At 46.7% G+C, this 24058-nt stretch overlaps 1 long non-coding RNA gene across 1 annotated transcript; it reads right to left on the reverse strand.

The window, feature by feature from the left end:
- Window positions 1-1499: 1499 nt before the first annotated feature.
- On the reverse strand, window positions 1500-23112 carry LOC310742608. The gene is made up of 3 exons (XR_014538606.1): window positions 22641-23112; window positions 8506-8596; window positions 1500-1767 (listed from the first exon to the last, which is right to left on the reverse strand). It is a non-coding gene; the product is annotated as an uncharacterized lncRNA (long non-coding RNA).
- Between the last annotated feature and the right edge of the window lie 946 nt (window positions 23113-24058).

The following is a 24058-nucleotide window of genomic DNA, read 5'->3' on the forward strand; positions in this document are numbered from 1 at the left end:
TGAAGATGGTTCGGAAACTTCAGCTGGTGCAGAATTCAGTGGCCAGGTTGCTCACTGTAGAAGACGGTCTGAGCATATTACACCGATCCTGGTCTGACTTCCTGGCTACCAATTAGTTTCCAGGCCCAATTCAAAGGGCTGGTTTTGACCTATAAAGCCTTAAATGGCTCAGAATCCCAATACCTCAAGGATCGCCTCTTTTCATATGAAACTACCTGGACCCTGAGATCATCTTCTGAGGCCCTTCTTTGTGTGCCTTCTCCTTGAGAGGTCTGGAGGGCGGCAACTCAAGAACAGGGCCTTCTCTGCAGTGGCTCCCCATCTGTGGAATGCTTTCCCCAGGGAAGTTCACCTGGCGCCTTCATTATACACCTTTAGGCGCCAGGCAAAAACCTTCCTTTTTAAGCAGACCTTTGGTTGACTTAATCAACATCCCATACCCTTTTAAAATGTGGCTCTTTTTGGTAGGGTTATTGTTTTTGTTTTTATTTTATATCTTTTTATGTGAACCATCCCGAGACCTCTGGGTATAGGGCGGTATATAAATTCAATAAATAAATAATAAGAAATAATAAATTGGAGCACGCTCCAGAGGTTAGGACCTGAACCAATGGTTTCAATTTATAAGAAAACATCAGGAATAACTTTATGATGGTAAGAGCCGTTCAACAGACTCCCTTGCGAAGTGTTGGACTCTCCTTCATCAGAGGTTTTTAAGCAGATGTTGGAGGGCCATTTGTGATGGATGCTTCAGCTGAGATTCCTGCATTGCAGGGGGTTGGAATAGATGACCCTCGGGGTCCCTTCCAACTGTACGGTTCTATGATTCTATGGAAGGTATAATAGAAGAAAATCTGGCCTTATTCCCTTATGGGGGACACAAGAGCCCTTATAGAGTCCTTTGTAGGTTCTCCATCGGTCGGAGAAAAGAACAGAGGCCAACCAGAGAATATTGAGAAGCAAAGCAGCTCGTAAGCCTGATCTTTATTGAACTGTTGCAACAGGGTGCTCTCCTCACATGCAGGAAATGAGGAGGGCCCCAAACAAAGGTGTGCCCGCCCTTATATAGACATTTTAAATTGCCCGCCTTGGAGTCCAAGACAACCCCCAGAAACATCATACCTACATCACAGAAAGGGCGATCTACAGCAGAAATCTGAGTGCGTTGTTTATCTCCTGTCTGGCAGATTACCTGTTAATGCTTACTTGATTGGATACCCTGGGGAGCCTGGCCAGTCTTTTGTAGTGACAAATACTTAGTTCTTGAGCCAGGTCACAGGTTCACCCTATTCATACACAGATATACCCTTAAGACAGGTTTTGTGAATAGGGAGGCTTTTCCATTTTCCTTTGACTTTGCAGAGAAAACATTTGGTCAGTTTGGGAGCCAAAATGGCTCCAGGACTGCTTTCCTGTGCTGCTTCAGACATGTGGTTTATATATTTATGTACGTGTTTGCTTGGTACATTTATTATATATATATATGACCTTAATTTTTTTTTATTATTTCAAAAGAAAAAGTCCCTGTGTGCACACGGAGTCCCTGGCATTCCCCAAACCCTGAGAACTGGGGAGCTATTAACGAAAGAGATCTCTGGCACCCGCAAACTGTTCCCTCGGCTTTCTTTTCTGTTATCTGGGCGACATTCCACAGCTGAAGGGACTCTCCTGGGCAGTCTCTTATCAACCGGCTCAAGGGCCTGATAAAACACTCCCTCGGAGGCACTGCCATGCTCGGCCTCTCAGCCGGCTTCCTGGGCTTTCTTCCTGTTTGGATTAAAAATAAAAGCACAGCTGAGAAAGCACAATAATTCCTCGCACAGTCCGGAGAAACTGCCTTGCAGCCATTGCAGCTTCCAGGCACAAAGGTTGCTTTGTGGGAACGAAGGAGAGAACCTTCCCCGAGACAAAAGGAGACTTTCTTACCCAGAAAATCTGGCCCAGGCGACAGAGGCTCTCCTTACGCGCCCTCAGGCATGTCCCACACAGCCGAGACCCCAGGCTCAGAGCACGTGAAGCGGCTCGGTCGCACTAATGGGCAATTCATGCAGGACAAGGCTATCAGTGGCAACTGGGCGTGATGGTTGTGAGACTGCATTATTTTAACAAGATATAGGAAGCTGCTTTATGCCACTGAGCTACTGTCCTTTCCTCTGCTTGTATTCAGCATCTAGGAACCAGAGCATTACAGTGGTACCACGGGTTAAGAACTTAAATCTTTCTGGAGGTCCGTTCTTAACCTGAGGTACCACTTTAGCTAATGGGGCCTCCTGCTGCCGCCGCACCACCACTGCACGCTTTCTGTTCTCATCCTTGTTAACGGAGAAATCCGAGGGCTCCCTTGGACAAAAAACAAGGACACCAGCCAGGAATACCAGAGCAAAACAGCAGCCAGTAGGCTTGGTCTTTATTGAAGACTGTCGCGACAGGACTCCCACCTGCCACCAGGTGAAACAAAATGGAAGCCCAGAACAAAAGAAGACCCCAACTTTTATTAGTTACTATTCCCCCAAGCTACACCCCTAGAACAACATCATGACTACATCATTGACACATCACGAAAAGGAGGGGTTGAGGGAGGAGTTGTGGAGGTAAACCAGAGTATCTTGTCACCTGGCTGGTTCCTCCTTTCCCCCTTCCCCATGAGTCATTTCCAGAGGACAAAGGGGAGTTGGCAGTTTCCTGCCCCCAGAGGGAAGATCTGATCATTGTCCTTTGTTCCAGTCCATGTTGAATCCACTCCCATATGCAAGTCCTTTGTGACCTTGATGGTCTTCTGTCTGGGACCATCAAGGTTGTCATGCCAACTGGGTAGGGCTCCTGAGTACGTGTTGGTATGCTTAAGGGATTATGGCCGTCCTGTATCAAACCATCCCCCTTTGATAGTCCTTCCTCCATGGATCAAAATAAAAGTGGACCGGTGTAAATCCGATGTACGGTTGATTTACTATGAATTTATAACAGAAACGTCACGTATGCCATGTGTGAGTGTGTGTGTGTGTGTGTGTGTGTGTGTCGTGTTTGTACAAACTGAATGACTGGGGGGGGGGTCTGCAACATCCTGAAGCAAAGTTCTTAACCAGAGGTACTATTTCTGGGTTAGCGGAGTCTGTAACCTGAAGCGTCTGTAACCTGAAGCATCTGTAACCTGAAGCATCTGTAACCTGAAGCATCTGTAACCTGAGGTACCACTGTACTGCTATTGAAAAAGAGCCCGACCACCCCAAACTTCCTATGGCTACTGCTAGACATTGAGAGACCCCAGATAATTCAACATTCAGTCTGTGAGCACTTAGAAAAAGATGCTGTGATCAATAAGGTCCAGACGAATCTTTTTTTCCTTTCTTTTTTTTTGATGGGGTTACAAGCTTGGTGGATGAGGGGAATGCTGTGAACATAGTGTGTCTTGATTTCAGTAAGGCTTTTGACAAAGTCCCCCATGATATTCTCGCGAAGAAGCTGGTAAAATGTGGGTTGAATGAGGTAGCTGTTAAGTGGATTGGTAGCTGGTTGGCTGACTGAACCCAAAGAGTACTCATTAATGGTTCCTTGTCATCCTGGAAAAAAGTGACAAGTAGGGCCTGTGGTTGTTCCACGTCTTTATAAATGACCTGGATGAAGGAATTGAGGGGACGCTCATCTAATTTGCAGATGACGTCAAACTGGGAAGGGCAGCTAATGCCACAGAAGACAGAATCAGAATTTAAAATGACCGTAACAGATTGGAGAACTGAGCGAAGCTAACAAAATGAATTTCAATAGGAACAAATGCTAACGTTCTGCACTTAGGCAGGAAGAACCAGCTGCACAAATATAAGATGGGGGACACCTGGCTTACTAGCAGTACATGCGCAAAGGATCTAGGGGTCTAAGTAGGCCACAAGCTTAAGATGAGTCCACAGTATGAAGTAGCAACAAACAAACAAGCAAAGCTAATGCTATTCTAGATAAAGTTAAAGGGACCCCTGACCATTAGGTCCAGTCGTGGCCGACTCTGGGGTTGTGGCGCTCATCTCGCTTTACTGGCCGAGGGAGCCGGCATACACCTTTGGGGTCATGTGGCCAGCATGACTAAGCCGCTTCTGGCAAACCAGAGCAGCGCAAGGAAACGCCGTTTACCTTCCTGCCAGAACGGTACCTATTTATCTACTTGCACTTTGACATGCTTTCAAACTGCCAGGTTGGCAGGAGCAGGGACCGAGCAATGGGAGCTCACCCCGTTGCTGGGATTTGAACAGCCAACCTTCTGATCGGCAAGTCCTAGGCTCTGTGGTTTAACCCACAGCGCCACCCGTGTCCCTAATGCTATTCTAGGCTTTATCAAAAGAAGCATGGTGTCCAGATCAAGAGAAGTAATAGTCCCACTTATTCTTCCTTGGTCAGACCATATGTGGAGTCCTGTGTCCAATTCTGGGCACCACAGTTTCAGAAGGATGCTGACAAGCTGAAAGGTGAGCAGAGGAGGGCAACCAAGATGATCAAGGGGCTGGAAACCAAGCCTTATGAGGAACGGTTGAATTAGTTGAGTCTGTTGAGCATTGGAAAGAGGAGACTGAGAGGAGATATGATCGCCATCTTCAAATATCTCAAGGGCTGTCACATGGAAGAGGGAGCAAGCTTGTTTTCTCCTGCTCTGGGGGGTAGGACTCAAACCAATGGCTTCAAGCTACAAGAAGGGATATTCTGATTAAACATCAGGAAGAACTTTTTGACAGTAAGAGCTGTTCGACCGAGGGATGGAAGGTGGTGGACTCTCCTTCCTTGGAGGTTTTTCAGCAGAGGTTGGATAGCCATCTGTGAGGGATGCTCTAACTGAGATTCCTGCATTGCAGAAGGTTAGACTAGATGACCCTTAAGGTCCCTTCCAATTCTATGATTCTATGATTTTTTTCCCTTTTCTGGCACCTCAGTAATCTTCCATGCTCTGCTGCGTCACAGATCTCGAAGCCAGATCCTTTCGAAATCCTAGCCAGGCAGTAACTAAATCAGCTGGTAATTTGTTTGCTCAGCATGCTGCCAGGCCACATGAGTGTAACTTTAGACGGTCTCCAGTTTAAACATCAAAGAATACATATGTAAAAGGAAGAAAAGGGAACTCCCAATTATATATGTTAAGTGAACTTTATGAGCTAACAAAAACAACATTAAAAGATGTTCAACGTTCAGGGTGAGGGTGCGAGGAATCCATTTCTGGACTTTGAAGGTAATGTCTTAAAAGTTTCACTCATTTATTTGCAAGGGCTAGCGACCGCATATCTAATCCTGACCCCTAGCGGCCATAACTAAGCATTTCGTTAAAACCTCATTCATTCTGACACAAAGGAGTCTCTGCGCTTAAATTTTGCTGTCTCGCTCCTGACAACCCTACAGCCGCTGATTTGCCACGGGGTCAAGTTGAAGGTGCTAATCTTGGCTGGTAAGGCCCTATTGTGGCTGCTGCCCATTGAGAGTGGCATAGCGGCAATCAAGGAGGCCAACAGTAGGGGGAGCCAGAGGCTATAATAGGCAGGGGCAACTAATTCTAGATTTGTCCCCATCCTTCCGAGTTCTACAGGGATGGAGGAATCGGAAGCCACCGCCACTCCCTGGGCTACTTGGAAGTAAGACAGCAGGAAGGTGAGAACTAGCGGAGGGCAGACCCATAAGGGTTGGCGTGCCCCATTCTGCCGCCTGAGGGATGCCCTGTCGCTGGTGCTGCCCCATCAGTGTTGCTGGAGAAACAGCGCCAGCATCATGCGCTCCATGAGCTCCCACAAGATTTTGACACCACTTTTCCGCCTTCTCATAAGTGAGGCGGGTCTGAGACTGAGATTGGTGGGACCCTGCCCCACTGGGACAAAACAGAACAGACTCCACTGTTAGGGGCTTGACATCCTGCTGTTTCTCCAGCCCCAGAGATTATGATGATGATGATTAATTCTTTATACCCCGCCCATCTGGCTAGGTTTCCCCAGCCACTCTGAGCAGCTCCCAACAGAAAATTAAAAATAGAATCAAACATTTAAAACTTCCTTAAACAGGGCTGCCTTCAGATGTCTTCTAAAAGTCAGGTACAGTGGTACCTCTACTTATGGACGCGATCCGTTCTGGGGTGCCATTCGCACCCTGAAAAGTTCATAAGTAGAGCGCTGCTTCTGCACATGCATGTGATGCAATAAAGCGCTCCTGAGCATGAACGAAGCGGCGAACCCGGAAGTAAACACTTCCGGGTTTGCTGCGTTCGTTACCAGAAAAAAGGCAACGTGAACCTAACACAACTGGATGTATGACTGTAGTTGTTTATTTCCTTGACATCTGATGGGAGGGCGCTCCACAGGGCAGGCGCCACTACCGAGAAGGCCCTGTGCCTGGTTCTCTGTAACCTCACTTCTCGCAGGGAGGGAACCTCCAGAAGGCCCTCGGAGCTGGACATGAATGATGGGGGTGGAGACGTTCCTTCAGGTATACAGGGCCAGCCAAGGCCATTTAGGGCTTTAAAGGTCAGCACCAACAGAGAGCAAATGCGAGAGGTGTTTTGGTTCCCCCATCAGCATACATGGCCAGCGGTGGGTGTGCTTGGCTTAGCAGGTTGTGGATTTCATGAGCCAGAGGTAAAGAGAAGCTAGGATTTCAGCCTGATAAGGTTCCCCAGGTTCTCAGATCCGCAAAGCCTGAATACAGCAAACACTACAATCCCCACACACTTCCTTGAGCTTAACCCCCTCCTCCCCACCCACTTCTGATTTAAACACGAGAGCAGCATGGTCTGATTCAAAAGCAAAAGGTCAGGAACCACCTTGGTGTCTACTGTTTTTATCTCCCCAGAACATCCAGGAGAACTTTCCCCGTTTTGGTCGTATCTTTGAGCAGCTGGGTTTTGTAAGTCTGAAGAGAAGATTGCCGCTATTACGAAATTGGGAATCCTTCCCAGAACATCAAGAGGGTGCAATTGTACAAATTCTGCTCTTCAAAAGTTCTCGGTTGAAAATGCATTTGCATGAAGAGATACGCCCCATAAGAGTAAATCAAGCTTCTTTTTGCAAGTATATTTTGAGCCATCTTGACAGAACACCCGCAGGCTGGTCACAACAAGCGGACCGCCTTCCCTCTCTTAAGTCGTCGCAGTCTCGCCTTACATCCCATGACCCGGGTTCAAGTTTCTTGGCTGCTCCCTCTGAGATCTAAAGAATCAGCGTTAGGGGTGGATCGGTCAACGCAGAGGATGGAAACGTTCCCATAGTTGATGTAAGGGTTTTGTAAATGTGATGTGGGGAATAAATATAACCCTCTGCAAGGAGGGAGGAGATCGTTGGGCAGAGATCAGAAAAATATCCTGATTCACAACCTCAGATCTTCCTACTGCAGCTGTTAAGTGAGGGCTGAAGATCACCCAGGCTTCTAGCTGGTCACTGAGAGGACAGGACGCTGCACTAGGTGGGTCTTGGGTTTGATCCAGCATCCAACCCCCCCTTGGCAGAGGGCCTTCTCGGTAGTGGCACCCGCCCTGTGGAACGCCCGCCCACCAGATGTCAAAGAGAAAAACAACTACAGTGGTACATACGCTTCAGGTTACATACACTTCAGGTTACAGAGTCCGCTAATCCAGAAATAGTACCTCAGGTTAAGAACTTTGCTTCAGGATGAGAACAGAAATTGTGCTCTGGCGGCGCGGAGGCAGCAGGAGGCCCCATTAGCTAAAGTGGTGCTTCAGGTTAAGAACAGTTTCAGGTTAAGAACGGACCTCCGGAACGAATTAAGTACTTAACCCGATGTACCACTGTACCAGACTTTTAGAAGACATCTGAAGGAAGCCTTGTTTAGGGAAGCTTTTAAAGTATCTGGTTGGCAGCCTTTCTTGGCCTGTGCTGTGTGGTTTCATCATATTGGGGGAGTCCTTGGGGTCCCCGCTATCAGCTCATCTATCTCTGTTAACAGTACAGTCATACCTCATGTTACGTTTGCTTCATGTTGCGTTTTTTTCAGGTTGTGTCCCGTGGCGACCCAGAAGTACCAGAAAGGGTTACTTCCGGGTTTCGCCTCTCACACATGTGCACAAGCGCCAAATCGCACTTCGCACATGCGCACGAGCGCCAAATCGTGCCGCACACCTGCGCAGATACGGCGCTTCATGTTGTGAAGGGGCCTCCAGAACAGATCCCGTTCACAACCAGAGGTACCACTGTATTCCCCACTCTTCTGCAGAAAAGGATAGATGCAGAGTGAGAATCGGCCGATCGACCAATTTCAGTTTCTCTCCGTTTTTCGTTTCCTGCCCGAGCATTCAGTTCCCCACATTTCCACACTTGTTTGTGAATTTTTCATTTCTGAACGAAAATGCGACAGCACTTTACTGCGAATTTCTCCTAGCACACACATTTTTGACGCAGTTTTGCCAAATATACTGCGTTTCCATCTGGGGTTTGTTTGTTTGTTTGTTTTGCACAAATATTGCATTTATATGCAGACTTCATATGCACCCTGCCACCTGGGCATTAAGGTGTCTCTTTGTCACTCTCCTGCACAAACCTTGGCTTGGCTGCTGCTGTTATTGTTGTTGTTGTTGAGGCAGCTGCTGCCGTTGTTCTAGGATATCCTGTCCTGAGAGAAAGGACGATGTCTGTGCAAAGAGAGGAGAACAGAGGAAGGAGGACAGTGATTGTATTCCAAAACTAAAACATCCCATGGGATTTGATTCTTTAGTAGGAGCTGGGGAAACATAAGGGCTCCCCCCTCCATTCTCTTTCTTGGTTCCCACCCAGTGCCAGATTTACATATAAGTGAAACAAGTTATAGCTTAGGGCCCCACTCTCTTGGGAGCCCCCCAAAAAATTAAATAAAAAAAACTGGATGTACATTTCAAAAATATAAGATAAAAAAACAAATAAAATAAAACCTACATACAGCAACAGTGTTTTGTGTTGTGTAGGTTCCTATGATGTAAGTAATGGGCCCTGCCTGCTAGCCTGCTCCCTAAAATATCACTGGTTTACTCATTTTTATATATAGGGTGCCTAAATTCTGCATGTATGCAGAATGTATGTATGTATGTATGTATGTATGTATATATGCATGATGTATGGAAGTGAGAGCTGGACCATAAAGAAGGCTGATCGCTGAAGAATTGATGCTTTTGAATTCTGGTACTGGAGGAGACTCTTGAGAGTCCCATGGACTGCAAGAAGATCAAACCGATCCATTCTGAAGGAAATCAACCCTGAGTTCTCACTGGAAAGACAGATCTTGAAGCTGAGGCTCCAATAGGCCACCTCATGAGAAGAGAAGACTCCCTGGAAAAGTCCCTGATGTTGGGAAAGATGGAGGGCACAAGGAGAAGGGGACAACAGAGGACGAGATGGTGGGACAGTGTTCTCAAAGCTACCAGCATGAGTTTGACCAAACTGTGGGAGGCAGTGGAGGAAGGAGTGCCTGGGGTGCTCTGGTCCAGGGGGTCACGAAGAGTCGGACACGACTAAATGACTAAACAACAACAACAAATTCTGCATGGACTGGTTGCATGGCCACATGTGCAAATGGCTTTAGAAACCTATTAGGTCCGTAAATTACCATATAGCATATATTCAACACAAAAACCAATGACAATTTGTTGTTGACAAAGGACAGCTGGACATATAAAGGGCCCCATTACCTTCAGTAGCTTGGAGCCTCATCAAACCAAAATCCGGCCCTGTTCCCACCCACTAAAGGTGTGGGTGAACGTTCCACCTCCGTGTTGTTTCTTGAACGTAAGAACAGCCTTGCTGGTTTTGACCCACAGCCTTGGGGAGAAACCAAAGAGAGTTGCAAACCCCATTACCTTAAAGTTGCTCATGACTGCAGGACAAGGTGCCGGCCCTTACATTGGCCAGGACTCGGGCGGCACAGAAATGTGGCACATGAAATGGTAACAACAGAAGTCCCCCCAAATAAAAGAAAGACTCTGTTCGTGTATGCCACTAGTAGGGCAGCCCAAACTTCTGCTTGCACAAAAATGGAGAACAGTCTTTTAAGATGTTGGAATGTGTGGAGTTAGTGGGTCTGACTAGTAAGACAAGAGAACAAGATGATCAAGAATACAAAAATGCTTGTAAGGTATTTTAGGAATCAGCATAAACAAGTGAACAGATTAACAGGACTTGAATAAATTCAGCAGTAGGAGACAAAGAGTAAGAAAAGAAGAATTTGGTAACTTAGAATACACCGAAGAGAGGGAAAATAAAAGAAATCAGGAAGGAGAGGAAAGGAAGGCCTTGTGTGTTTTGCTTTTTGTCCTTATTTTTTCCCCTTTTTTCTTTCTTTACAGGTCCTTTTTGAATCATATGTAAAAACGCTATTATTATTATTATTATTATTATTATTATTATTATTATTATTAAAAGAACAAATGCAGCAAGTGGGCATGTTGCAGATCTCCCCGATACCGTTGGCTTTTTCTGCTTCGGATGAACTAAATTCCTCGGATGACCACCAGAGGACAGCCAAGCACCACTTTCTCATTTAGCACCTTTCACATTCACAAGTTTGGCTTTGCAAAGCGACGGCTCTGTAAGGTAGACCAGTGCCATTGTCTGCATAATAATGTAACTGAGTGGGGTATGGGGAACATGAGGACTGAAGACATATGGAGCAGGAGCAAAAGTGCCCTGCAGCTGCTCAGGACTCAGTTTCAACTCACCTGTCACCCCCTGAGTAGGAGGAGCTTAACCCATTGCTTTCCAGAGTCCTTCTACTTGCCTCCAGAAAACTAGCTCTCAACACTCAGGCCATCATATTTTCAAGGCTGGGCTATACATGCTTGATGCTCTGAGGCTTAAGATGTGACCATTACCATGGCCTATCTTCACGTGAATATAGTGGTAACAAAGAAAGTCATGAACAACCTAATATTGGGATTGCTCTGTTTATTATTATTATTAATCCTTCAACATCAACTTCGCTGGACTGGTCATGTTGTGCGGATGCCTGATTATCGTCTTCCAAAGCAACTACTCTATTCCAAACTTAAAAATGGAAAGCATAATACCTGTGGTCAACAAAAGAGGTTTAAAGACTCTCTCAAGGCAAATCTAAATATAAATGTAGCATAAACACCAACCATTGGGAAACACTGGCCTACGAGCACTCCAATTGGAGAACAGCCTTTACCAAAAGTGTCATGGGTTTTGAAGACGCTAAAACTCAGGACACAAGGGAGAAATGTGCTAAGAGGAAGACACACTTGGCAAATCCACACCGTGATCAACTCCCACCCGGAAACCAATGTCCCCACTGTGGAAGGACGTGTGGATCCAGAATTGGCCTCCACAGTCACTTACGGACTCACTTTTAAAACCATGTTTATGGGAGGCAATCTTACTCGGATACGAGTGATCACCAAAGAGAGAGAAGAGACTTAATATTTAATACACTCATCTAGAGCACACATGGCTCTCTTGAAAAGTAGGCACCAAGACTCAGTAAAAAGTGCATTTAGAACTGCCCCATAGTGGAGATTTAAATAGGGTTGTCATACATCTGGGAATTCCAGCACATGTCCTCTTTTGGGGGGTCCTGCATGCTTTTCCGGGGGGGATTTTACATTTTAAAGCAAATGTCCTGGATTTAGGATTTTTTAAAAAAATGTTTTGTTTATTTATGCATTTATTTATTTTGTGCATGGGTGGTTCTTGGGCTCGGTGGCATATTTTCTGGATTTTTACCTTTTGAAATATGGCAACCTTAGATTTAAGCCATCTGTTAAGCAGAGAATATTGGGGGAAATATTACTGAAGTACACTGTGTAGACCAGGAACCGTATGTGGCAACCTCAGGCTTTGAGAAGAAACTTCCCTCCTTCAGAAAGAAGTTCTTTCCCCAACCATTTCTGGTTCATCTTCCTGTTAGGAGAAGGGCCATAGCTCACACGTAGAGCATCTCCCTTGGGTGCAGAAAATCCCAGGTTCAATCCTCGGCTTCTCCAGGTAGGACTGCGAATATATCCCCCATCTGGAATCCTGGGACTCAGCTAGACTGGTAAAGAAAAAGCGATTTATATGTCTTGTATATGCGAGCGGCGCTGTCATCTAAACCACAGAGCCTAGGGCATGGGTAGGCAAACTTGTTGATATCAAGCCATATCTTCAGAGGAATTTGGCCACCCTCCAGGTGCCCGGCTTGAATCCTTATGACCTCCTGTCTGCGACTCCCGGCAAGATCAAAGGAGGTCTCCAATCGGCGATTCTCCTCAACGTGAAGAAGAACACACCACTCCTCCCCCTCCTCCATTCCCAGGGGGGGGGGGAAAGAGACAGACAGAAATATATCTACATGTCTTTATTTCTGTCTTTCAGCAGTACAGAGAAAACATGTCTGTACCCTCTGATACCCAGCTGCAGAGAGAGAATAACTCCACCCATGTACTTCCAGTACAGGGTCATGTGCCACTCTGAGCTAACATCCGGTGCTCAGAGCACATAATAGACTGTCCCTTCTTCCCACGGTACAGTCCCAAAACATCAACATCCTGTTTGGCTTTCCAGCCATCTGGAGCACTCAGAAGCATTGCTCCTTTTTCGTAACAACCTCCCCCAAAAGAATCAATGCATGTTGCGGCAAGCAAAGCGTGATCCAGAGAAGAAAACAAACAGTTGTTATACACATAACACTCCCCTGTTGTTTCAGTTCCACCCTTGGAACTACCCGCCACTGGTTTTCCCAGTGTACCTCTCTGGTTGTCTGGCTTCCAAGGAATGAGTGCATCTGCATTACCTTGGCTAGCAACTCTCTGTTGTGTCTTTGTCTCTGACTTAGACACAGCTCCAACCTGTCCTCGGTTGTGTACAACAGCAACACATGCAACAGCTAAATTAGCATACTCTTCTGAGTACCTTTTGGGTGGTTCACCCTTTGTGACTCTCTCAGACCTGCGTATGAGGTGCTGATCCTCTCTGCTCACTGGTTCTGTCTCAGGTCTCTTAGGAGAACCAGTTCCAACAGCAAACAGTGGTTCATCCTTCACCTGTGAAGGTCTATCCATTGTGTGAGATTTCCTCTCAATGACTGTGACAACAGAGCTGTCTGAGCTATCACTGTCACTCTCAGTACCACTGTACTCTGTGAAATCATCATCATCATCTGAATCGTCCTCTGTGGGAAATGTGTGTACTATCACTCTCTCCTGTTCAGGAGCACTCTCTAGAAATTTTGTGAGAATCACCTGACCAGATTCAGACAAAATTACTCTGTAGAGACCCTTTTCATATCCCACAAAAATGCCTCTGGCATTCTTTACTCCACCTGGAGCTTCTGTCCTCACATGAGACCCAAAAACCCTGAAATGGGCAACAGAAGGTTTTCTCTGGAACAGTTTCTCAAAAGGAGAACTTCCCAACTCTTTCGAAACCTTTCTCACCCATGCATGACAAAACGACATGAGTGACTCCGCCCAGTACTCATGTGGCAGATGTGAACTAAGCAATTGCGCATTCATTCCCTTTTGCAATTCTTTGTTCACTTTTACACAGACACCCCTGTTCCACGCTTCCGCTGAAACAGCAATCTTGTGTCTGATCCCCTTCTTCTGCAGGAACTTCTGGAAATCCTGTAAAAGAAAAATCTGCTTCTCATCTGTCAAAAGACAATCAATGTTAGCATCATGCATATCTTTAACTTTGTCACAAAACTCCTGAAACCTTTCTAAGGCTTCCTGTGGTTTCTTTAACACATAAACCCAGACAAAGTTAGAGAAATGATCCACACACACAAGATAATATCTTGCATTGCCTCTAGATGGTTCTAGAGGACCAATCACATCAGCATACACCCGCTGAAACGCTCTGTCGACCCTGGCCACCTTCTTGGCGCTTGTTTTGGTCACACCTGCAAGAGAAATCATGTTAGACTCAGAATTACATTCCATGTAATCACTTTGGTCAAAGTCCAACAAATACAGTCCACCTTTCTGTTTGGCAGAAAGATATAACTCTCCATCTTTGAAGATCTCGCAGCTCTTATCATCATAGGACAGTTTCAGTCCTTTCTTTGCAATCTGCGAAACACTCAGCAGATTGAACTTCAATTCAGGAACCAAGTAAACATTGTTTATTGTCAAGTTCAGACTCTTAAGATAGACAGTCCCCACGCCGGCCGCTTCCAGCTCCTGACCGTTGGCTTGTGTCACAGCGAAGCTTTGCTTCTTAAACGTCGAAAAGAGTCCTCTGTGCGGGGACATATGAACCGTCGCTGCAGTGTCGATAATAAACGCGTTCCCAACATCTGGCGTGGTTCCTTTCGCCATCAGGGCCTTTGCAGGTTTTACCGAAGACTTGGTATGACCTTTGCCTGACGCCTCAGGCTTTGCTGAGCGGCCCTTCGCTCCTTTTGGCTGACGTGGCTTCTTACAGTTCCGCTGAAGATGCCCAGCCTGTCCACAATTGTAGCACTGTACAACGTTCAAAGCTACAGCATCCTCTCCAGTAGCAACATCAGTGGGGGAATTAGAACTCCGTTCTTCCCTCCCCCTGTCCTTCACCTCCAGTACAGCAAGCCTGTCGTGTTCATCCTGAACCACGGCACTCAGGGGCACTCCCCCCTTCTTGGCATCCATGCTGAACTCAAGTCTCAGCTCTTCACCCTCGAGCTAGTTAAAATCCAAAAGCTCCTTTGAGCTGTTTCTCTGCCTCTCTCCCAGGCAGGCAATCTCCAAGTTGTCTCAAAGTCAAAACAACTTTCGCTTTCCCGGCTCTGACTGAGCCAGCCCCAGGTGTCAGTAGTTTTCCACTGGCCGACTGTCGTTGCTTAGCAACCTTCCCCGGGACGGGAATCCTTATCTCACCACAGGAATTTCTGGTATGCAAGCCTTTACTCTCAGAGCTGTTTTTTTTTTTTTCCAAACGCAGCTCTCTCGTGAACCAGAGAATAAATCAATCTGCATTCACACTTTTAGCCCGATATTCAGCATACCTTTTTGGGGCTCCGTTGCCTGGAAAACACCACCTCTTGGGGCCAGCCGTCTGTTCAGCTTCTGGCTGCAATTGCAGACGTTATCTTCTTTCCTTGGTGCAGAGGATGGCACACGACCCATCAACCTCTCACCTCTCATGCTGATTCCCATGGATCAGATAACCAGCAGCGTCTGCTACCATATGTTGATATCAAGCCATATCTTCAGAGGAATTTGGCCACCCTCCAGGTGCCCGGCTTGAATCCTTATGACCTCCTGTCTGCGACTCCCGGCAAGATCAAAGGAGGTCTCCAATCGGCGATTCTCCTCAACGTGAAGAAGAACACACCACTCCTCCCCCTCCTCCATTCCCAGGGGGGGGGGAAAGAGACAGACAGAAATATATCTACATGTCTTTATTTCTGTCTTTCAGCAGTACAGAGAAAACATGTCTGTACCCTCTGATACCCAGCTGCAGAGAGAGAATAACTCCACCCATGTACTTCCAGTACAGGGTCATGTGCCACTCTGAGCTAACATCCGGTGCTCAGAGCACATAATAGACTGTCCCTTCTTCCCACGGTACAGTCCCAAAACATCAACATCCTGTTTGGCTTTCCAGCCATCTGGAGCACTCAGAAGCATTGCTCCTTTTTCGTAACAAAACTAAGGATCCGGCCCAATCACCTTCTCAATCCGGCCCACGGACGGTCCGGGAATCAGCGTGTTTTTACATGAGTAGAATGTGTCCTTTTATTTAAAATGCATCTCTGGGTTATTCGTGGGGCATAGGAATTTGTTCATTTTAGATAGAAAGATAGATAGATAGATAGATAGATAGATAGATAGATAGATGATAGATAGATAGATAGATAGATAGATAGATAGATAGATATAGATAGATAGATAGATAGATAGATAGATATAGATAGATAGATAGATAGATGATAGATATAGATAGATAGTCTGCCCCCCACAAGGTCTGAGGGACAGTGGACCGGCCCCCTGCTGAAAAAGTTTGCTGACCCCTGGCCTAGGACTTGCCGGTGGTTCGAATCCCCGCAACGGGGTGAGCTCCCGTTGCTCGGTCCCTGCTCCTGCCAACCTAGCAGTTCAAAAGCACGTCAAAGTATAAGTAGATAAATAGGTACTGCTCCGGCGGGAAGGTAAACGGCGTTTCCGTGTGCTGCTCTGGTTCGCCAGAAGTGGCTTAGTCATGCTGGCCACATGACCCGGAAGCTGTACGCCGGCTCCCTCAGCCAATAAAGCGAGATGAGCACCGCAACCCCAGAGTCGTCCGCAACTGGACCTAACAGTCAGGGGTCCCTTTACCTTTATATGCGATATAACACTGTGCCGCCAGATGGTGCTGCAGAGTCCCGTTCCCCCCCCCTTACTGGATTTCTCTGTTTAAATTTACACCAAGTTTAAGTGAAACGCTTCTTTGATGTGTCTAGATCCAGCCCTTGAGGGGCACTGAAAATCAGTGCCAATAATCCTGAGCAGATACAGTATTGGTCTTTATAAGGTCCGTATACTTAAAGCTATGGTTTTCCCAGTAGTGATGTATGGAAGCGAGAGCTGGACCATAAAGAAGGCTAATCGCCAAAGAATTGGTGCTTTTGAATTATGATGCTGGAGGAGACTCTTGAGAGTCCCATGGACTGCAAGAAGATCAAACCTCTCCATTCTGAAGGAAACCAGCCCTGAGTGCTCACTGGAAGGACAGATCCTGAAGCTGAGGCTCCAAGACTTTGGCCACCTCATGAGAAGAGAAGAGAAGAGAAAGACGGAGGGCACAAGGAGAAGGGGACGACAAAGGACGAGATGGTTGGACAGTGTTCTCAAAGCTACCAGCATGAGTCTGACCAAACTGCGGGAGGCAGTGGAAGACAGGAGTGCCTGGCGTGCTCTGGTCCATGGGGTCACGAAGAGTCGGACACGACTAAACGACTAAACAATAATAACAAAGGCAGTTTATGGAAGTTCACTATGCTTTTTTGCTTCCTCCCCCCCCCCCCTGCAAGTAAACAAAATCCCATAATATTCCTTCCCCCACCCCTTTGGCTCACTAGAAGAGCTACTCTCAAGAGGTTTCTCCTGTGATGGGGCTGAAGAAGCCTTGCAGGAGCAAGACGTGAATGTTTCTCTGATCTGCTTGGCTGAGCATCTCACGTCTTTTCTGCCGAGTCATTTCTTAAAACAACTCAAGATGGAATTTCCTACATTCCTCAATAACATCAGAGCGGAGAAAAGACTGCGAGAGAGACCGCCCTGCCTGAAGGCCTCTCTCTGCAGAGCCCGCTCCAAATTTTCAGCTGCCCAGAGTGGCTGGGGGAAACCCAACCAGATGGGCGAGGTATAAATATATTATTATTATTATTATTATTATTATTATTATTATTATTATCAGCAAAAAAGGATTCCCCCATTGCACAGCCTTGTGCAAAATTCCTTTTGCACTTCACAGTGAACAGCTACACCGTCAGAGCTGAGCCCTACCCCAGATGAAGGCCAGGGGAGAGACATAGCTCTGTGTCAGAACATCTGCTTGGCTTGCAGAAGGTCTCAGACTCAATAGCAAACACCTCTCGCCTAAAACCCTGGAGATCTCAAGGCGGTTCACAGCAACAAAATGCAAGATAAAGGGCCATGGGGTCATGGTATTGTGCAATCTGGCAAACGGTGTTATTGGAAAAGATTGATGCAAAAATTAAAAGTAGCAAGAGGCCAAAAGAAACATAACCATTTTAATGCAGTTTGGTGTGGTTTTATTGATTATAAAGGTAAAAAGATAAAGGACCCCTGGACGCTTAAGTCCAGTCAAAGGTGACTACGGGGTTGCCACGCTCATCTCGCTTTCAAGCTGAGGGAGCCAGCGTTTGTCCACAGACGGCTTTCCAGGTCATGTGGCCAGCATGACTAAGCCGCTTCTGACACAACGGAACACCGTGACAGAAACCAGAGCGCACGGAAACGCCGTTTACCTTCCTGCCATAGCAGTGCCTATTTATCTACTTGTACTGGTGTGCTTTTGAACTGCTAGGATGGCAGGAGCTGGGACAGAGCAACGGGAGCTCACCAGTGTTGCGGGGATTCAAACCACCTACCTTCTGATCGGCAACCCAAAGAAGCTCAGTGGCTTAGACCACAGCACCTCCATAGTCACCTTTGACTGGACTTAAACATCTAGGGGTCCTTTACCTTTACCTTATTGATTATACAAATAATGTGGCATATGTGGAACAGGACCTATAATTCAAAGGACAGTTTGGCGTGCGTGAAGTATAGGTTTTCATTTTTCATATTCTCCCTTAAAGGTAAAGGGACCCCTGACCATTAGGTCCAGTCATGACCAACTCAGGGGTTGCGGTGCTCATCTCGCTTTATTGGCTGAGGGAGCCGGCGTACAGCTTCCAGGTCATGTGGCCAGCATGACTAAGCCGCTTCTGGCAAACCAGAGCAGCGCACGGAAATGCCATTTACCTTCCTGCCAGAGCGATACCTATATATCTACTTGCACATTGACGTACTTTCGAACTGCTAGGTTGGCAGGAGCAGGGACCGAGCAATGGGAGCCCACCCCATCGTGGGGATTCGAACCGCCGACCTTCTGATCGGCAAGTCCTAGGCTCTGTGGTTAACCCACAGCGCCACCCACATCCCAATATTCTCCCTTACTCCCTATAAATTAAAATTGTTATTGATACAAAAGACTTTTACTAATGGTTAGCAATGCAAGCATACACCTTCTTATCATTTCATATCCCCAATAGTTATGATATATAAACTTTAACACGGCTTTGTTAATGTATTCAGAAACACTTAACTGAGCATAATGTGTTGTTTTATTTTAACTCTCATTTTGTGTAATTTTTGCATGCTGTATGTCTGAATGTCATGAATGAAAGTATGTTTAAAAATAATAATAATAACAAATGGGGGCAATGCAAGGCAAAAGCAGAGATTAAGCCCAGCTGGAGCAGTTGATGGGAAATATCTCTGCACAAGTCCCCCAAGAGCTGCTGCCATGCAATCCTTTGCTAGAGAGATGCTAAGAGGCAGCATCTTGTGTTTAAAGAGGAAAGTGTGGTGGGCAAGGAACCTGCTGTGCCCCATCATGGCCAGCAGGTGGCAACAGGGTCCTGGGATGGATCCTGCGCTCTCCTTTCCAGACAGCCATCTCTTGAGTTGCATGCACAACACCAGCTTCTTACATAAGTGTAATGCCCGTCTCCCCGCCCACTCACCATCACTTTTTCACAAGTCGGATCGGTTACATTATGTAACAGATAAATTCAAATGTTTCAAGTTGCAGATAGCAAGGAGGGGTAGGTCAGACTGGCTTAGGTAACCGAGAAAAATGAATTAAGGGGCGGGGGGGGACAGGGAAAGGGGTTGCTGGATACCTTGCCTCTGAGGTTGCCAACTTTCCCCCCTGGCAGGGCTCCTGCACTTTTAACAGCTGCCCTAGAGGTGCAAAACGCCGGCACCCTGTCCACAACTTCATTAACATCCATCTACAATTTTACTAGCATCTCTTGGTATGGTGAACAACACCGAACTTACCTTTAGTTAATATTTCCATGAACTTACCTAAAAAGAAAACAAAAGACTGAGTTAAGCACTTGAAAAATCTATTGAAATCAGACATTATAAGTTCATCTTAGGTTGGGTAGTTCGTAAGTTTCTGTGGCTTTGCATAAAGTTTTGTATTTTTGTCAGAAGATTGATAAAGAATGTATAATCATTTTGGTAATTACTGTGTGTATATTAGTCGCCAACGTGTTGCATGAGTCGTACTACTATGTGGAGCAGCTGCTGTTAAGCAGCACTGGAGCCCTTCTGGGAAGAAAAAGTTGGCAACCCCGCTCAAGCCTTCAGCCTCCAACATTGCTTTATTTACTTGCTTGCTCGTTTAGTTTGCCCTGGGATCTTTTGCAGGGATCTTTGCTCCTATCCTGCGCTCAGGACAGGTGAAGAGGCTGGGCAATCCAGTCTTGGCATCCAGTGAACTGTGGGGCACGTTCAAGGGGGCACATTCCGAAGAACAGGAAGAGCAATGAAATATACTCGGAGTTGAGTGTGGAGTTCATGCTCTTTATTCAGCTCAGAGTAGTGAGGAGGAATGGAAGTTCTTCCGAAATGTCTGCTTTATATACATCCTTTACACAATGGGCCCCACGTGATTGGCTAATTCTGGGGTTCTCCTGTAGGCCAATCAGGTTGCGGATTCACTTCCATCCGGAGTTGGATTGGGTGGCTCCTGCGGACCAATCAGACTGCTGCATTCTAGAGCCTATTGTTCTAGGACCAATCAGACTGCTGCATTCTGAATCCTATTGTTCTAGGACCAATCAGACTGCTGCATTTTGGATCCTATTCAACTCAGTACATAACAAGCAAACTGTCTCTCATGGAATATGGACGTTTGACTGGGCCGGCGCAAGCAGAGGGCAGAGGGAGGCGACTGCCTCAGGCGGCCATTGCAGCAGAGCATCTTTGAAGGGCAGAAGCAGGCAGCGCTGTTGCTTATTTTGGCAATGCTACGTTGACAGCTTTGGGTGCGTCCCATCTGATCTTGTCCGGGCGAGAAATCTGAACGAGCTGGGTCCCTGGGCAAGCTTCATGGCCAAGGTAGGATTTGAACCCTGGCCTCCCAGGTCCCCATCCAACACTCTAACCACTACACCACGCTGCCTCTGTGATCTCCGCTGAGCTCCCCTCTTCCCCAGATCAAGGCACTTTTCCTCATTCCGTCGCTTGGCTTCGCAGTCAGGAGTTGGCAGCCCCTGTGCCATTGCTGGGCGAAAGCCTGGCTGAGTGCTCAAACGCAGCTTGCCTTCGCATCGCTCCTCGCTCCTCTACCAGCTCCCAGCAGAACAGCGGAAGAAAGCACGTAACCTGCAGCACGTCGACGCCCTTATTATATAATGGCTTTGAATTTCAACCAAGAACCAACCAAGCCACCTTTGGAGTCTTGCCATTCGCAAGCAGATCAGCTGGGTTTTTAAAGAGTGTTAACAAGACTGATGGGAGGCAAGGCCTGCCGGTGCCTGCTAGTTGTCGTGTTCAAAAATAGAGCCTCCATCTCCAGAACCAGTGTACCTCGGGGGGACCAGATACTGGGGAGCCAAACAACAAGAGGTCGAGAAACACTCATATGTCTTTCTCAATAAGATCTGTATTGTTTTAACTTCAAGATTATTATTATTATTAATAATAATAATACTCTGCCCGTCTGGCTGCGTTTCCACTCTGGGAGACTCCCAACAGAATATTAAAAACACAATAAAACATCAAACATTAAAAACTTCCGTAAACAGGACTGCCTTCAGATAATAGGAATAAGAATAAGAATAAGAATTTATTATTTATACCCGCCCACCTGGCTGGGTTTCCCCAGCTACTCTGGGCGGCTTCCAACAAAATATTAAAATACAATAGTCCTTCAAATATTAAACGCTTCCCTAAACAGATGTCTCCTAAAAGTCAGATACAGTGGTACCTCAGGTTAAGTACTTAATTTGTTCCGGAGGTCTGTTCTCAACCTGAAACTGTTCTTAACCTGAAGCACCACTTTAGCTAACGGGGCCTCCCGCTGCTGCCGCACCACCAGAGCACAATTTCTGTTCTCATCCTGAAGCAAAGTTCTTAACCTGAGGAAATATTTCTGGGTTAGCAGAGTCTGTAACCTGAAGCGTATGTAACCCGAGGTACCACTGTAGTTGTTTATTTCCTTAACATCTGAAGGGAGGGCATTCCACAGAGTGGGTGCCACCACCGAGAAGGCCCTCTGCCTGGTTCCCTGTAACTTCACTTCTCGCAAGGAGAGAACCGCCAGAAGGCCCTCGGAACTGGACCTCAGTGTCCAGGCAGAATGATGGGGGGTGGAGACGCTCTTTCAGGTATACTGGGCCGAGGCCATTTAGGGCTTTAAAGGTCAGCACCAATACTTTGAATTGTGCTCAGAAACGTACTGGGAGCTGATGTAGGTCTTTCAAGACCAGTGCTACGTGGTCTCGACGGCCGCCCCCAGTCACCAGTTTAGCTGTCGCATTCTGGATTAGTCATAGTTTCCGGGTCACCTTCAAAGGTAGCCCCAAGCAGAGCACATTTCAGTAGTCCAAGCGGGAGATAACCAGAGCATGCACCACTCTGGCCAGACAGTCTGCAGAACATGTACAAAGAGTGGTACATAGCCAACCCAATTACAGAATTCCTGCATAAATCATGATGCTGTAAAAATATGTGAATTGCTTTGTTTTGAGTGCCCTTGCAGTGCTTGACCTCTCCATGTCCCATCATACGAAGAAGGTGGGCTGAGAGAGTGATCCCCTTTATTTACATGATCTACACATAAACCGATCCATTCTTAAGGAAATCAGCCCTGAGTGCTCACTGGAAAGACAGATCCTGAAGCTGAGGCTCCAATACTTTGGCCACCTTATGAGAAGAGAAGACTCACTGGAAAAGACCCTGATGCTGGGAAAGATTGAGGGCACACGAAGAAGGGGACGACAGAGGACAAGATAGTTGGACAGTGTTCTCGAAGCTACCAGCATGAGTTTGACCAAACTGCGGAGGCAGTGGAAGACAGGAATGCCTGGCGTGCTCTAGTCCATGGAGTCACGAAGAGTTGGACATGACTAAACGACTAAACAACAACACACATAAACAACAAATTTATATTTTCCCAGTCCTTAATGACCTGGGCTCCCACACAACTCTCTAACCAACCAACCTGGAAATGGGAGCGGTTATTTCTCCTGGCTACGGGGTGAACCCGCCTGATGCTATCAAGCCTTTGTTACTTCGCTTTGCTTCCCCGCAACGTGACGCCAGATCCACGTGGATTATGTAATGCATTCATCCTCTCAAAAGGGAATTGGGAAATGTCAGAGGTGATTCCGCGAGGAGATACGGAGCTCTTTGGTGGTGGAAATTCTTCTCTGCAGAGCTGAAAAAAACGCCACGCCTGTTGCAAGGCAGAACAATTTGGGCCCAGGATGGAATGTGCTGATGGATAGCATGTCTGAACTTGTGCTGAGTCAGACAAAGAGGCTTGCGCACACATTCTGTTTTGGTTTCTGCCATTGCATAAAACTGACACTTGTTTTCCGGGTTTATTTGCAACCGGTTATGGAAAGGTCCCCTCAGAGAGGAAATGTTGGATACTTTCCTCCTTGAATGGGGAACCCTTGGGCAGCGGAGTTCCACTGATACATTGGTGCACCAATCTGCTCACCAACCATAGAATCATAAAATCATAGCTTTCTCCCAACTCAAGTGCAGAGTACTTGAGGACCGGGACATTCGCAGGGAAACCAAAATGCTTGTTTACAAAGCTATTGTACTACCAACTTTACTGTATGCTTGTGAAACATGGACCACTTATAAACGCCATCTATGAGAGCCAGTGTGGTGTAGTGGTTAAGAGCGGTAGTCACGTAATCTGGTGAACCGGGTTCGCTTCCCTGCTCCTCCACATGCAGCTGCTGGGTGACCTTGGGCCAGTCATACTTCTTTGAAGTCTCTCAGCCCCACTCACCTCACAGAGTGTTTGTTGTGGGGGAGGAAGGGAAAGGAGAATGTTAGCCGCTTTGAGACTCCTTAGGGTAGTGATAAAGCGGGATATCAAATCCAAACTCTTCTTCTTCATCTTCAACTCCTTGAAAGATTCCATCAACGGTGTCTCCAAAAAATCTTACACATCACTTGGGAAGACAGGTGAACTGATGCCAGTGTACTGGAAGAAGCAAAGATCACCAGTGTCGAAGCAAAGATTCTTCAACATCAGCTTCGCTGGACTGGTCATGTTGTGCAGATGCCTGAAGATCGTCTTCAAAAGCAACTACTCTATTCTGAACTTAAGAATGGAAAGCGTAATGCTGGTGGTCAACAAAAGAGGTTTAAAGACTCTCTCAAGGCAAATTTTTAGAAATGTAGTATAAACACGAACAATTGGGAAACATTTGCGAGTGCTCCAGTTGGGGAACAGCCTTTAACGAAAGTGTCATGGGCTTTGAAGAAGCTTGAACTCAGGACACAAGGGAGAAACGTGCTAAGAGGAAGGTATGCTTGGCAAACCCTCACTGTGATCAACTCCCACCAGGAAACCTATGTCCCCACTGTGGAAGGACTTGTGGATCCAGAATTGGC

Source organism: Podarcis filfolensis, assembly GCF_964270895.1.
Source record: "Podarcis filfolensis genome assembly, chromosome: 9".
Taxonomy (NCBI): Eukaryota; Metazoa; Chordata; class Lepidosauria; order Squamata; family Lacertidae; genus Podarcis; species Podarcis filfolensis.